The sequence below is a fragment of the Hippocampus comes genome, unplaced genomic scaffold (genome assembly GCF_001891065.2).
Source record: "Hippocampus comes isolate QL1 unplaced genomic scaffold, H_comes_QL1_v1.1 scaffold169, whole genome shotgun sequence".
NCBI lineage: Eukaryota > Metazoa > Chordata > Actinopteri > Syngnathiformes > Syngnathidae > Hippocampus > Hippocampus comes.
In genome coordinates, this window is record NW_017806049.1 from 408,557 (window position 1) to 425,979 (window position 17,423).

A 17,423-nucleotide genomic window follows, 5' to 3' on the forward strand; every position below is an offset into this window, starting at 1 on the left:
ATCTATCTATCTATCTATCTATCTATCTGAACATTATTTTTGATTTTACATTTACATTAAAGGGGCCTGGTGGTCAAGTGGTTAGAGCGTCGACCTCACAGTGCAGAGGTGCCGGGTTCAATTCCAGCTCCCTGTGTGGTGTTTGCATGTTCTCCCCGTGCCTCTGTGGGTTTTCTCCGGCTGCTCCGTTTCCTCCCACATTCCAAAACATGCATGGCAGGCTGATTGAACACTCTAAATTATCGCTGGATGTGAGTGTTCGTCTGTGTATGCCCTGCGATTGGCTGGCAATCGGTTTAGGGTGTCCCCCGCCTACTGCCCGAAGACGGCTGGGATAGGCCCCAGCACGCACCGCGACCCGCCTACTGCCCGAAGATGGCTGAGATAGGCTCCAGAAACCCCCCGCGACCCTTGTGAGGATAAGCGGATCAGAAAATGGCTGGCTGGATGGATACATTTACATGATATGAAGTTTGCAGTTTCATTGGACGGAAGTTCCAAAATTAACCATGAAAAAGAAACACTGACAAGCACAAAAATCTACTTGCCTGAGTAAGATTCAGAAAGATGTCCGCTCTTGCCGACATGAAATGAGCCTCATTTGACCATCTGATCGGTGCAAGTGCTTCCCTTGCATCTTGAATTATTGTACAAAAAAAACTTATCTCCAAACTCTAAATCCTGCAGCGCATCAATGCAGTAAAGTTAGCAGATTAAATCACTAATAAGATTAAGCTGTCGTAAGGTTTGACTTTAGAGTAAGTACAGCTACATGAATAATCTTGTTTGCGCAACCAGGAATGCTCTTCCTTTACCCACTATTCCGTCATTTTAAAGTGAAGCAGCACGAAATGATTTAGTTGGTCTGTTGGCTGATCTTAAATGATATGGATAAAAAGGTTCAACAGAAATGAAGCTTTGTAAAATAATGTTTCCTTAAAGCCCGTAACTCACTGAGCAGTGCTCGTAGCGGATATTTTTGTTGTTGTTGTTGTTGTCAGGGTTCCTTTCATGTTGCAAACAATTGCAGAAGTTCACCTGGACATTTCCAAACTGTTTTCATAATCGCAGACACTTTTTTCTTGTTTCCATCCAATTTTGAACTCATTCAAAATGTCTTTGCCACAAGAAAAATAGTTTGAGAGCATGAAAATTGTTGGCAAATGTCTTTGTGACCGTTTGTGACCTCGAGCCCTGATAAAAACCAAACAAAAAAAAAATTCACGATGTCCGCACACACTTGCAAACCGTTGCTCCTAAGTGAGAGACGGCCTTAACAAGCATTGAGTAATAATCACTGGTTCCTCATATTACCTGCCTGTTTTATTTATACACTGAAAAATGTCTAATTGGAAGAGAAATCATCAATATTTGCACCAGTGTTGTTTGAATTTGATTAAGATATGGTTTCTTGTGGGCAAGCAAGCAAAGAATGCATCTAGAGTGCTGTTAAATGAGAGTGTGGGAAAGAAAACGTGAGTGCCAATTAAAAATACAATTAAGCATTCATAGACTTGATTTATGTGAAGATCTATGCATGCCTGAACCACATGGGAAATCAAAATACAGTACACCCCAACCCCACATCAACAACTACAACAAATATTAATTTGTGCTGGTTATCAGAAGCTACTGTTAATAATATTTATAGTTAATACTAATCTGGGTTAGCATTGCAGCGCTCCTCAATTTATTTATTTAAAATGATAGTGCTGGTGGCCCGGTGACCAAGTGGTTAGTGCGTCGACCTCACAGTGCAGAGGCTCAGGGTTCGATTCGGGCTCCGGCCTCCCTGTGTGGAGTTTGCATGTTCTCCCCGGGCCTGCGTGGGTTTACTCTGGGTACTCCGGTTTCCACCCACATTCCAATTACATGCATGGGAGGCTGACTGAACACTCCAAATCGTCCCTAGGTGTGAATGTGAGCGCCTCTGTGTGCCCTGCAATTGGCTGGCAACCAGTTCAGGGTGTCCCCTGCCTACTGCCCAAAGACGGCTGGGATAGGTTCCAGCACCCCCCTTGTGAGGATAAACCGGAACGGAATGAATAAATGAATGATAGTGCTTTCCTGGTGTCAAAAGGTTATGATGCCTAAGCATCGCTTCCAAGTCATGGGCAGTGAAACTCAGTGTGGTGACCAAATGGTGTCTATTAGCCACACTGCTACGTCACAATTCAGGAAAAAAAAAAAAAAAGACATTTACAGATCTTGTTGTTACTGATAAAAACTAGAGAACCAGTAAATTCTTTTGGGGAGAAAATGTTAAAAGGAAATACGTTACTTACATCTTCATACACTATGTCAGCTCAACACCGCTTTTGTTTTCAAAGGTATGACAGTTGCAGTTGAATGATGATAAAAAAATATTCTTGTTTGGAAGATTACATCCATTTCTCACGTTATTGTGTGTGTGGTCAGATTTGCAAGTGTGTTTTGTGTGAAGGTAAGTCAGCAGGGTGACAGCAATGAAGCCATCCTAACCCGTCCAAATGACCCCCGAGGAAACAAACATACACGCATACCTCCATTTGCTCACTCTATTGAGGAAAAAAAAAAAGATGCAATCTGGTATTTTATCCAAAGTGCCCATTTCAGTTATGAAGGTATATTTTTTGGGGGGTGGAAAATTGTGCACTATAATAATAATTCAAGATTAGCTGGCAACCACTTCAGGGTGTACCTCGCCTACTGCCCGAAGATGGCTGGGATAGGCTCTAGCATGCCCGCGACCCTCGTGAGGATAAAGCAGATTGCAAAATGGATGGATGGATGGAGTAAATCATTTAGTGAAGCACAAAAGCTATGATAACCAAATATACATTTAGGACATAAGAATCACGGTTCCCAAAAACATATTTCCAATTAAAGTTCTATTTATGTATAACTTCTGAAAAGAGGCTCACACAATCAATCATTCAGCATGGCTTTAGTCTTTTTAAGCTATCAAAGATTTTCATTTATAAAACGCTTACGCAGAAATTAACAGTCAATACAAAACAAAGACATCCTAACGTACTCCTTTATAAAACGTGGAGTTGTATAACACGACGCAACAAACAAAGACATATAGCATAGCTTGCGCTTGCTTTGTGGGCTCAATCTGTGTGAACAGATGGTAGGTGCTCACAAGCTAGGCTAAATGTAGCTTCTTTTGGCATAGACCACCAATTTCTCATTTCCTGAATCCAGGCCTCTTAATTAAATGTAACATTTAATCTTCTCAGTGTCTAGTGCCGAAAAAAAAAGTGATGACCTTATTGTCCTTGTAATTAAGAGTCTTAGACTGATATTAACAGTTATATTGACAGGAAGAGTCCTTTCTCAACCTGCACAGCTCTCACCAATTCATCGCAGTTAACACACTAGCCTTTCATCAACCTACCTACAAAATGGGAAAAGGTGGAAAAACAAACCCCTTTTACTTTTCTCAAGCCAAATGATCAGCTCATCAGCCAGCTGTGAAGCAGCATTACAATGATGCTGATTATTTGAATCGTGTGTTGCAGGAGAGCAGACCTTGAGGACCAAGTTTGGACATCCGTGCATCAGATCATAAAAGCCAATTTTTATGTATAAAGACAACCCAAGTAAATGAAATATAGTTTCACAATGATGTACCGTACTTTCCGCACTATAAGGCGCACCTAAAACCATTCAATTTTCTCAAAAGCTGACAGTGCGCCTTATAATCCAACCGTCTTATATATGGATCAATATTCTGATTTCTTGGACAGAGTATTCTAAATGCTTTGTTACAGTTGCAGCAGTTGTGAAAGCGCTATATAAATAAAGCTGGATTGCATTGTATTTAGCGTGGCTCCATCTAGTGGCTGCATAACGCAACCTCAGACGCTATTGTGGCTTCTATTCTATGCGCCTTATAATGTGGTGCGCCCTTGTCTTGTCCAGGGAAACCAAGACAACGAAAGTATTTATAAAAAATTATGAGATTTATTTAAGAAAGAAAAAGAAAAGAAAAAAAAACATGGAGGGACACCATTCACAGATCTGTCTATAGGAAAACAATTTTAAAATAGGCCGTTCATTGAAGGTGCGCCTTATAGTGTGTTTTTTTTTTTTTTCAACTAAAAAGTAGTTCAAAAGGTAGCACAGCCATTTCCCAGGCAACGGAAATCCAGTCGAAGCAAAATTCAAGTCAAAGCTTTTACTCACAAATGGAGAAAACTGGACACAGTGGTGAACCATCCCCAGGAGTGATCGGCCAACAAAAATTACTCCAAGAGTGAAATGAGGACTCATCCAGGAGGTCGCAAAAAAAACAAAAAAAAAACAGAACAATATATCAAGCTACACATAGACAACCACAACCGGAATCTGTGTCCCCACATTTCTGCCATGGAGGGAAATTAGGGAATTAGACCTCAAGTACAGGTAGTCCTTACTTCAGTCCTCAAATTGTCATGTCTGTTTTTTCTTTCAGCTCCAGCTGGAGGGAAGAACGTTTCCCTCCAGCAGGTACATCTGTTCCCTATGTTCATTATGCCTTATACAGGTATTTAAGGACTCCAGCTTCTGCCACTCTTGGTCGGATTTTTGACCTTGATTGCTCAAGTGTTGTTTTCTAGACCTCTTGATATTGTCAGTCGTCCCCTGTCTACTGCCCAAAGACGGCTGGGATAGGCTCCAGCAACACCCGTAACTTTTGTGAGGATAAAGTGGATCGGAAAATGGATGGATATTGGAGGAAATAGTAAAAGAACATGTCAGGTATTTATCATTTCACAGATTTTTTTTGTGATTATAATACAGTACAGTACTTTTTTACCGGGCCTGTTACATATATACAATATACTGGTACTTGGATTAATATTATATAATATATGGCATAACTTGTGAAAGGATTGATAGGAAATGAGAGTGTAGAGGAAGGACAGTGGCCCTCCATGCCCAGAGTTGGATATGCCTGCTTTAGGAAGAAAAGGAAAAATGTCATTTTAAACAGTAGTGAGTAAAGAAATGCTGTGATTTAAAGCCACCATTATTTTTGTTTCTTGCATGTAACTGTTGTGCTGTTATGAGGCTGCACTATCAATATACCTCTTAGTTTTACTGTTTTTGTGCTTTCTACTGTCTTTATTATTAATTTGTTGTTTCATTGTTTATTGCTGTATATATGATATTTGCTCCATGCACAGCACTTTGTATACAGAGCTGGTTGTTTTAAAGTGCTCTATGAATACAGTTCAGTTGAGTAACACCAATAGCAACCCCTAATTCCCACTTTATTGGACACTCAACCACATACTAATCAGACTGACACCATCATAAATGTGATCTGGCCTTTCCCAAGCATGTTCAACTCTTGGTGGATTTTTTTTTTTAAAGCTATTCTTTCAAAAAACAACAATTGACATGTTTACAGTATGTAATTATTCATACTTTTAGATAGTGATTTGGAACAAAATATGCCAAGAAAACACAATGTATTGGTTGTTAGTTGTACTTGAGTCAACTTAACAGCCACCAAGCACCATCTAAATTAATCCTGCCTGGGCAGAGAGAGGTAATCTATTTAGAGGCACTGTGATTGAACAACAGATCATTAGTTTGAGGGAAAATACTAGTTAGGCATTTATCTGCATATACTCTACACTGTTTGTTTACTCTATACCTCCCAAAAATGTTAATTGTAACATTGTCTCAATATGCCAAACTACTCTCAACTGCTAAACCGAGAGCTGCCAACTTCTTTCCAGAAAAAAAAATTAACATGACCATGGGATGGATACAGCGGTGTGTGTGTGTGTGTGTGTGTGTGTGTGTGTGTGTGTGTGTGTGTGTGTGTGTGTGTGTGTGTGTGTCCTGAACTGATCACATGATTTTCAGCTAGTCCGGTATTGGGTGAAAAGGTTTTATTTTCTGAACATTTAAAGGTCACAAAGCTACAAAATAACCCAAATGTGCAAATATCTTGCTAAACTGAACAGTGGTATCTTAGTTTTATATTTGACAATGTTACTTTTTTGGGGGGTTTCTTTTTTTAGTCACAATGTAGTTAGTGTGACATGCACGCACCCACAGACACGTCTCCTCTGCTGCACACATCACTCCAGCAGGCAGAGAAAGAGCAGCGGGTTTGTCTTCATAGCTTATTTGGAGGGAGAAGCAAGCCGAAAGATACTCCAAAATAAATCTGCTTTGCCTGATATAAAGAAGCTTCCTCGCTAAACAGCATCATCAAAGAGTTGAGAGAACTGAGAGTGCGACAGACAGGTTAGAGACAGTGACACGTCCAAACAAGGTAACTTCAAATAGTTTAACGAGTGTGAATTGTTTGGCGACAAACAAGATTATTCCCCACTGCTTGTATTTAACAAAGTCATAAATCAATCGTGTCTTTTCTCGATGAGAGAAGTCACGCACGTACCCAACAACTACGTAGCTCCGCGGACTTGTCATTTTAGCCCACACAAATCGATACATTACGATTCAAATGTATTGTTTACCATTCGATAAATCAAATATATCAAATAGAGGCATCCCTCATTCTATGGGAATGATTATATGAGCCATTCAACCAAATTGGTGCCATTCGCGCCCCTAAGCGCCTGTATTAAATAAATACCGACAGACAGACATGCAAAAATAAGGACCCAAAAAAATCTTTCGGGCAACTGGGCCGACATTCTGTCATAGGCCGCCTCAGAAAGCACTGTGGCTGACATTGTCAAAGAGTTGAGAGAGCTGAGAGTGCAACAGAATGTGACACGTCCAAACGACATAATTTCATATAGAAGTTTAACGAGTACAAATTATTTGGTGACAAGCAAGCTTATTCCCAACTGGTTGCATTTTAACGAGGACATAAATCACGAGTGCCGTATCTAGATGAGGGAAGTCACGCAGAAATCATTAGGGCTGGACGATATAGTGTATATCAGGGGTGTCAAATTCATTTTTGTCGCAGGCCACATTGTAGTTACTGTTTCCCTTGGAGGGCCGTGATGACTGTGAAACCATATCAAGAAGTCAAGAATAATCGTTTCTTCAACTATTTGAGTTACTGTTATGAGAGGTTTGGTAACAAGAAAAGGCTCATAATATCGCCGTTATTTATTAGATGTGAGTGAGAATTCAAAATTTTGGTGCAGGTATTAGGAAGCATTATGGAATTTGATTTGCTTTCGCAGGCCATGAAAAATGATGTGATGGGCCAGATTTGGCCCCCGGGCCGTGATTTTGAAACATGGTGTACCTTATATTGTATTGAAATCGAGATATGATCATTCAAGATATTAAGTGAGGACAATATCAGTCACGTGACCTTTCCAAATTCATATAAATCTCAGTTCAACCAACCACATTCCTCCTTCCAAGTTTGGCATTGATCGATAGTTAAAACCAGCAGATGACAGTTATCTTGCGGAGGTCAAGAGGGCGGCGGGACACATGCCGAGCGAGCGAGTCAAGAATAATCGTTTCTTCAACTATTTGAGTTACTGTTATGAGAGGTTTGGTAACAAGAAAAGGCTCATAATATCGCCGTTATTTATTAGATGTGAGTGAGAATTCAAAATTTTGGTGCAGGTATTAGGAAGCATTATGGAATTTGATTTGCTTTCGCAGGCCATGAAAAATGATGTGATGGGCCAGATTTGGCCCCCGGGCCGTGATTTTGAAACATGGTGTACCTTATATTGTATTGAAATCGAGATATGATCATTCAAGTGTCGAAGTGAGGACAATATCAGTCACGTGACCTTTCCACATTCATATAAATCTCAGTTCAACCAATCACATTCCTCCTTCCAAGTTTGGCATTGATCGATAGTTAAAACCAGCAGATGACAGTTATCTTGCGGAGGTCAAGAGGGCGGCGGGACACATGCCGAGCGCGCGACGGACACATGCAGCTGCTGATGCCAAGACAGCACACACGCAAGAACACTTCAGTGCTTGCTTTCAAGTATATATGGCCTGTTGACCTATATTATATTATAATGTTTTACAACATTACATGACCATATTTATAATTTCAAAATTAAGACAAAATAAAATAAAATAGCAGTGCTGGTAAAAATGTACAACCGGCCCACGCCTGACTGGCACCGGCGACACTTATCCCATTTTTTATGGTGTAGGCCGAAATTGAGATTCCCCTCCTTGACAGACCAGCATCCACAACTGGTGCCTACTACCATCTTTGTGACTGATTATTGCTTTATTATTGTATATATGTTAGTTGCTCCATGTACAGCACTTTGTATTCAGCAATGGCTGTTTGAATGTGCTCTATAAATACAGTTGAGTTGAGTTGAGAGTTGAGTTGGATTGTGAAGCATACATTGATATTATCTATGAATTATTTTTGCTCATTTTCAACATGTTTGCACAATTGTGTGACCAAAAATTTCTGAAAATATCCGTAACGATCAATACTGCAGGCATAACGAGGTAGTGTTCAATGATGCGAACAATCCATAACAGTTGGCAGCTATGCAACGGTTTTCTTATTATTGCATCTGAGCCTTTACGCTGTTTTTTTTGAAATAGAAAAAGAAAGACGCTCGCTGTTTCCCCTAAAAATGAATTATGTTGAAAATAAAACTCAAAAACAAGGATTCAGAACCCAAACAAACCACAGAAAGAAAATCTGTAACAGCCTCCTGAAACGAATTGTGTTTAAGTGTGGAGGACATTGTGTACGATCGTCGCATCGACATAATCAATTCAGACGTCACAATGACACTCAAGCTCCCAAACAAGGCTCGCCACCCCTTTGCAAATTTTATCTAACGTACATGGTCACCAGCATTCTTGCTCACATCCATACTCTCTCCTCTCTTTGGTTCTGTTTATTCAGCTCTGTCTCTCAGCAGTGGAAGAAATTGAATTAGAGCTCCACCATCCACTCTGCAGGATCCTGCAACCCTCTGTCAGATAGTTAAAGAGAGAGTGAAGGAAAGCTGCTGCTGAAAGCTGAGATAAACAGAGAGCAAGAAGAAAGACGCTGTAATAAAAATCCCCCTGGCCAGATAAAGAACACTCTGAACAGCCTCTACTTCCTTGTACTATAGGACTGATAGCAGTCAACACGTTTGTCTTTTCTGAGCAAGGGTGGGGGTATCTTACAAAAAGAAGATGGTGTACAATGAACTAAGTGGCTGACATCTGCTGCAAACAGAGAAGAAAATGCCAAGTAATTGATCGCCATTTTATTAACAGTATAGACCATAAACCTGTCTTACAAGTTTACCATAAGAATACTCTTTGTAGCTTCTGCTAACAACCATGGCTAAACTTCGCTTCTCCCCGACACACATAAATCTCTCAGTTCCAAAATATCACTTACGTTAACATACGTTCCAACACCAAATTCTATTTTCTCATTAGGGCTTTGGTGCTGTCTTGTAGTGTCTAATACAATGACAGATAAAGCAAGTAAAAAGCAAATAGGTGAGTTTTTTTCAGTCAATAGCTGAGGAGAGTTTCCACAAGAAAAAAATATGAAAAGGTGAATTTGGGTAGAATCATCCGTGAATGGGCGGCAGTTCACTGCAAATGAGCTCAAGAGACATCTGGAAAACGTCTCCCTTCCCCACTCATGCCATTTTTGAAGCCGTGTTTATCACCAAGGTAGACAGATAAGCATCTGTTGTTGGAGCAACAGCCAACAGTGGGAAAGTTGATTCCAGAAACATCCATGAAATTGGGCAAAGCTTTCTTTATTCCCTCGTTTCATTGTTCAGTCAAAACTGCTGTCCAAGTTATTTTATTGTGAAGCTATTGCAAAAGCAATCTACTCTTTTTACATGTAAGTAGGACACTCAAACCAATGAAAATGAATGAAAATCACCATTTCTTCACATGCTCAGCCAGACACTCTTTGTAATGCCAGAAAATATTTGCATAATGCTTTCTTAACCATGGGCGATCAGCACCATTACGAGTTGTTCTTGTGTATATATTTATTACATTGATAAATCAATACAAGTGAATTTACCTGGACAAACTTGTTTTTAGAGTCCAGCAAATAACTGATGAATCACAATTAAAAATTGGCCATATTCAGCGGATAAGGTTACATTTGATTTAAAAACAAAACAAAAGGTTATATTTTGATTGCAAAACAAACAATAAAACAAAGAAGATGCACAGTGTCAAAATATAAGAGTATTGTGTGTGTAGTGGTAATGTTTTGACTTTAAATTTGTTGTCGTGAATTTGCTTGTTTTTACATATAGCACACGTATCTTTACATTTATGAGAATTATGTGCTTCAAACAAATGATAAAACAGAGGCATAAGAATGGGCCTGAGAGGGAATATTTTTCAAACGATCATTTTCATGATATTGTACTTTCAGGTCACACAGACAGTTTTAACTCACATGACAAACAACATTTTTTCAATCACTGCAAACTCTACCTTTAAATAAACATTAAATAAAGTAACCTGGCCCTGTGTGGATTAAGTGCATATTCTATGGACCTATGAGACGTGTGTGTCTGATCACATCTGGCATAAATGGAAGACAACATTTCATTTTCAGGTGGTGGGAATTGCTTTGTTATTTCAGGACCTGGATAATTTATTGTGACTGAGAGAACTAAGAATTATTCTCTTGACCAGAAAAGGTTAGGTTTCAGCAGTGAGCACTTTATCACACTGGCCTGAGTAGATTTGAATATTTTTTCTTTAATAAATAAAATGACCATTTAAAATTTGCATTTTATTTTTACTAAGATTATCATTGTCTGATGATGTTAAAAATTTAAGTTGGGAAACTCTGCAACACACACTCTCTCTCTCTCTCTCTCTCTCTCTCTCTCTCTCTCTCTCTCTCTCTCTGTGAACATATATATATGTATATATTCATATTCTTTCCTGTGTGTGTGTGTGTGTGTGTGTGTGCACACACACACACACACACACACACACACACACACAATTAGACTAATACAAAAAGAATGGTTCACCTACATACTGTATTTTGCTGCTAGTGTTCTTCCTGCACATTCATAATTTGCTCCAATATAAGACGAACCTTTCTACCGTGAACCTCTCTTTTTCACACTGCAAATAACATGTACTCCGACACACAAATATGTCACAAACAGTCTTTACCCGCCCCTCATTAACTGGAGGCAGGTGTAAAAACGTGACGCACAACATCGGGTTTTAGTTTATTTCCTGAAGGATTGGCTGATCAGATATTGCCTCCAAGTATCATCCGTGTGCATTTGAGCCACACACAACACACTTACACGCGCGCGTCGTTTGCTCACCCCAGGCTGGTGGAATTTAGCCTCAGCGGACTGACATCCGGCCAAGGATTACGCGCGCGCGCGCACACACACAGAGGCGCGGGCGCGCGGACACACACGCACTCTGCACCTGTACAACTTGCACTGCACTAATACTGTGACCTTGGTATGTTCTGATCTCCTCGAGTAACCCATGCACCCCACCCAGCACATCATCATCCCACGGTAACACCCAACATACCAGTAGGACTAACTCTTCTTCAGCTCCACAAACCATTTCATCACTGAAATGCTGCACTCAAACGAATACATGATGAAGGAGGATGGCATCTTTGTGCGGATGCATTGAAATAAAACTGCACATTGAAATAATAAATGTGAGGGGAAAAAACTTTACCTCCGTTCCTGTACGTACCAGCCTTTGTTGGCTTCCTTCGATGACCACGCGTCAGGGCTCAGTTATATCTTCAAATCCCATCGTTACAATTGAGTCACGGTTGTAACTCCACAATATAGGTTCCAAACGAAAGAATAAGGGCCATTCATGTATGTGCAGGGGAATCTGTGAATATCCCTTGGGGTGAATGTAAATCCCGTCTAGATTTAGACTTCAGTCTTCCAAAGGGGTGCGTCCATTCTGCATTCACGCAGCGGTCGACGGCGTCCTTCTTCTCGCCTTCGTCTTTTTTGGTCTCTCCCAGTTTTTTTCTCCGCGTTTCATCCCGCCATTCGCAAGGTTAGTAAAGAATCCCATTCGTGAGAACTTGACACAGAGCCACTTCAGCCGTTGCCCCTGTCCTCCCTTTTTAACCTTGCATCTTCCACTCCGTCCCACCAGTGCTTCCTTTCCCCCCCACACCCGCCGGTCGCTCTCCTCGCGCAGGTGACCCACGAAGAATTCCTCTACAATAGTCCAATATACCGAGCAAGACCCATTTCAAAACCAGCTCAGGTATACAATTAAATAAAATAAAATGATTCACCTCTGGTGCGCCAAAGGATGTCAAAAGTGCAACATTTTCAACAAGACATTTTAAGTCACTTTCCAGTCGCAAGCTGCTCTCTCTTTTTGTCTCTCGTCGTAGCTGCGAATCTCTGTCAAGTCAGCACTGTGTGTCTCGACTGTAGTCCGCGGAAGGAAAACATTAAAAAAAAATAACTTGTGAGGTGGAAAAGAAAATGTTTCGTTCCAAGCTTACAATGAAATTCGTGTTCGGGTTTCCCCGGCCACAGACAAGTGAATAACAGAACTCCGCTGATCCTCGCTCCGCGGTGATCGCTTCTCTTGCACAGCTAATCCACAGAGCGCTTTGGGGGAAAAGCAGTCAGACAACGACATTCAGTGTAATCCACTTCCTGTTCACTTCTCTTCAAAATAAAACATTCGATAGAAAGTCCAAAACGAAAACGATGATAAACTAGAATTGAATTTGAGTGTTAGAGATAAAAATAAAAACAAAAACAAAAAAAAAAATATCACCCACCCAAACAATTAGCTCAGAGGCAGAGTATCCCTGGACTGGCCGCCAACCTAAAGCAAAACTAGAAAAAAGCATACCTTTACTAATTATGCAGATGCTGCTCGTGTTGAGAAAAGTGATGAGGATTTTATGAGTGATCCATAATGTTCAACTCAAAGATAGTTTATATTCAAAAGACATGTTTGCACCTTTGAGGTGGTGGGGTCTCAAGTGGTATTGTGTTTTTACACAGGAGAGGAACCCAAATCCCAACAAAGAGCCATGCAATTTTTTCATCACTTTTATTTCAACAAAACTTTCAATTAAAATGACATACTTTTACCAATCTTGACGTTGGTTTTCTAGAATGTCCAGAGAATTTATTGAAATCTCCTAATGATTTGGACATTTAGTTCACACTGCAAATGTATTTATACAAATAAAATCAGGTGGATCAGGAACAATACTGAATATCCATCAATCGTTAAATCATACAATGATGGAACGTGCACATTGACTGCAGAAGCAGGGACTTCTTTAAATGACTCATTTTTTTTTTAATAAGAACTCACATCTTTATGCTGTGATGATAATATTTAACTTAACATTCATCCTTATTTGTAGATCAGAGTGCAACTGGAAATAAGACATTTGAAATTATACAAATAACTCAGGAGATGAAGACATTTTGGGACTGTATTCCGTATCTGTGTACTTTTATATTCTGTCTTTCGCGCAATCCTTCATTTTTCTGCATCACGGAACTATGTTTTGGCCCAAAACAATATAAGCGCCATTATGTTCAATAGAATACAAATATGTACAATATTCTACCGTCTCTCCTTTTTTAACATGAGTATCACCGTATTTGCAGGTGGATTCGGTGGGAAATGGTTGTTGATGAAGTGTGTTTACACAACTGACACCCTGTGGTTATGTTGTGAAGAGTGCAACATGAAAAAAACAGATTTGGAGATATGTGGTCCCTGCACTGCACTGATAAGACAAAATGTGCAACAGTTCCCGGGTCCATGCACAGGAGCATAAAGGGGAAAGATGAACGCCAAAAAATACACCTTTGACCACAGTGAGGCTTGCCATGGATGACCGATGACAAGCATGTTCATGGGAGAGAGATGTTTGGCCCTTTATGATGATTGGCGCGGTGGGGGGGGTAGCAAAAAAAAAACTAAGTGTACAGCCTTGTTTGCGTCTCTGTATTTCATAGATAGACAGATAGAGAGAGAGAGAGAGATAGAGAGAGAGAGAGAGAGAGAGAGAGAGAGAGAGAGAGAGAGAGAGAGAGAGAGAAAAACAGAGATCGATCGATACACATATAGAGTATATTTGAGAATGTGAGCCGTGTCCCCCAAAATAAACGAGGATAGGTTCAAGCTCCTTGTGACCCTGGACTGAATAAGATAAGCAATACAGACAGTAGTCTGATGTATGGGCACCATAGAGATCAGGACTCAAAATGAATAAATTAGTAGTTATTGGACCAGTATTATCAAATATCTCTCATTAATACTCAGGAAAAACATTTAATTTGATCAATTGCTCTTATCGTATGTCGAGTGTGCTGGGAAATCACGCAGTGTGTTCCATTCGTAATCCTGCATGGTAGAACTGTTCATCATGACAACAAGCAAGCAGAATCTGACCTTCAGGCTGACGTTGCATTTCATCGATTTGCTCTTAACAGCCACTCAAGTCAATGAGACAGGTGGCTGATGGGTTCGTACCATACTGAAATCACGATTCTTTTTTTTTTTTTGCCGAGAGCTCATAAAAATGTGGACAGCCCACAACTACTGACATTATAGAGCCGCATCAGATTCTTCATTTCTCCCCCCCCCCTCAAGTTGGGCCTCCTTTACACCATGAATGAAATTATGAAATTTCACTGTATTTATATTACGAGAAACTTAATGGGAGCAATCTTTGCAAGGCAGGCAACTCGGTGTTCTAGTGGTTAGCGCGTCAACCTCATAGTGCAGAGGCCGTGGGTTGGATGCCGGCCCCGGCCTTCCTGTGTGGAGTTTGCATGTTCTCCTCATTTCTAGGTGGGTTTTCTCTGGGTACTTCCTTGGGACGGCTTCCTCCCACATTCCAAAAACATGCATGTCAGGCTGATTGAACACTCTAAATTGTCCCTAGGTGTGAGTGTGAGCGCGGATGGTTGTTCGTCTCTGTGTGACCTGCGATTGGCTGGCAACCAGTTCATGGTGTGCCCTGCCTGGAATATGATGGCATCCACCACGCGTCCACGAAACTCAGAGTCAGTCTTGCCTGCACCTCGATCACTTTCAGCAAAAATGTGTCACACAACTTGTGCTCATATTTAGACATGGAGCACGAATGGTTGTATGGCTATGTGTGCCCTGCGATTCGCTGGCAACCAGTTCAGGGTGTCCCCCGCCTACTGCCCGAAGACAGCTGGGATAGGCTCCAGCACCTCCCGCGACCCTTGTGAGGATAAAGCGGATCAGAAAATGGATGGATGATTGCAACTGTCTCGCTGTCTTAGAGCATACATTTCTGGCAATAAACTACAATACAGTATATCTCTATGAGCTTGGTTGCAGTGTTGCCCTCTGGTGATTCAGTATTTACTTGATCATAGCCAAAGACTTGACAGTAATTGGATAGACTTTCACTTGAAGCGTTAAACTGCTCGCCATGAAAGTACTTCGCATGAGACTCAAGTTAGCTTGTCTTGAAATGCACTGTATTGTCATCATGGCAGGATGTTGTCCAAGTATAATCAATCTGTGTGAACAACACATAGCTCCTACGGTGGTGAACACTGATCGTGCTACAGTTAACCACAAGCAGTTTATCCCAGCCTCTCTTAGTGACGTTATTCATTTGCCCTGAGAACAGTTGGACAGACTTGACATAAACCACCCTACCAAGACCCATTCAGCTGTCAGGGCAAATAAATTACCGAGGCTTATTCTGTTGTCAGAGCCAAGAAATTAACCGTCATCGAAATGGCTTTTTAATGGAGTCTGGCACGTTCCAAGAAATACAAAAGCACTCATCTGCTAGCTGTTGAATCTTTTTTGTTTTTTTGATACAACATAAGCTACGTGATTTATGAGCATTTCTTCTCTGCAGTGTCGCAATAAAATATCAGTAATAACTGCCATCGAAATTTAATTGCATTCCGTACTAGATAGAATTTGCTATTTAAACACAGAGAATCCCTCTTCAAGTTTAATTGTATGTAATTGATATGAACTCCCATAGTTAATTTGTTCAGAACATTAATTCTACACCCAGCCGCTATTTTCCCTTTTTCTCCATGATCCTTCACCAGAACACCTTCTGGCTCTTACACTAAAAAAGAGATTAAAATAACTTCAGTTTTCGGCTGTGAAGACTGTCCACCCGCCTCGTTTAGATTTAAACAATGTCAGTCTTGTGATTCATTGACAGAAGACTGTCCACCCGCCTCGTTTGGATCTAAATAATGTCAATCTTGTGATTCATTCACAGAAAGTGCCCACACTGATGTGTCTTGTAGGTTGTTGATGAAACTTGTACTGTTATATTTTAAATAATTCATGTTGAGCAAAAATCCAAACTGTATTATTATGGATAACACTGATTTAGCAGAAAGCCAAATTGAAAATTTAATTCACACTTGGGAATGTGAATTGTCTGTCAATCTCCATGGATAGTTTGGGAAAACACGACTCAGAATACTCCTAATATCACCATGACTACTGTTTACCATGCATCCATTCCCAGTCAACACGGTTTTGGGTGAGCTGACGTCTATCCCAGCAGAGTTTGCACGAAGGGTGTGATACACCCTGGACTGGTTGCCAGGCACTCTCAGACCAGTGGAGACCATTTGTCCATCCATCCATTTTCTGAATCCCCTTTTCCTCACAGGGGTCGCAGGGCATGCTAGAACCTATCCCAGTTGTCTTCGGGCAGTAGGCGGGGGACACCCTGAACTGGTTGCCAGCCAATCACAGGGCACGCAGAGACTAACAACCATCCGCACTCACACTCACACCTAGGGACAATTTAGAGTGTTCTATTAACCTGCCATGCATGTGTTTGGAATGTGGGAGGAAACCGGAGTCCACGGAGAAAACCCACGCAGGCATAGGGACAACATGCAAACTCCACACAGGAAGAAATACTTATTACTCATATACATCGAAATTAACTCAAGACAAATGTTTTGTTGTGTTCTAGGGGAACTCAAACAATCTCTCACAATGATAGAATAAGATGAGGAGACTGGTTCTACTTTGTAAGTTCAAGTTTTCAAGTAAAAAAAATAAGTGCATGTTCCTGTCTTTTTATGCATACGTTTGTACACTTTAATATGATAGGAAATGGTGCCTTCCAGAACAAAGCCGAATGGCACATAGCTGTCAGAACTGTGGCGCTAATGAACCTCATGCCTTATTTGGAGATGCTTCATCCACACGAGATGATTCAACTGTAAGAAGGGGCAACTTTAAAGTGCCAACAGAACTGACATATTTTGTCTCCCGATTGCTGCAGATCAACATTGCGTTTAATCTTATTTCCTTAAGTCTCTTCAGTTTAAATGTGGATGACTTGGGATAATGGCATGATTAACTCAGTTTGTTGCTTGATATTTCTTGAATACATTTTGCCTCCGTGGTTGACGAGCTGCAGTTCAACGCCCTGTAGATACACAAACCAGCAAGCCATATATATATATATATATATATATATATAT

The 17,423-nt window shown here is 40.6% G+C and overlaps 1 protein-coding gene across 1 annotated transcript in view; it reads right to left on the reverse strand.

The window, feature by feature from the left end:
• Positions 1–12,550, reverse strand: part of LOC109529562 (leucine-rich repeat and fibronectin type-III domain-containing protein 5) — a 150,303-nt gene extending 137,753 nt beyond the window's left edge. Inside the window, exon 1 of the mRNA XM_019892980.1 lies at positions 11,626–12,550. The gene's annotated coding sequence lies outside the window, so the exon portion shown is untranslated. The remainder of the gene's footprint in view (positions 1–11,625) is intronic.
• Positions 12,551–17,423: the final 4,873 nt, after the last annotated feature.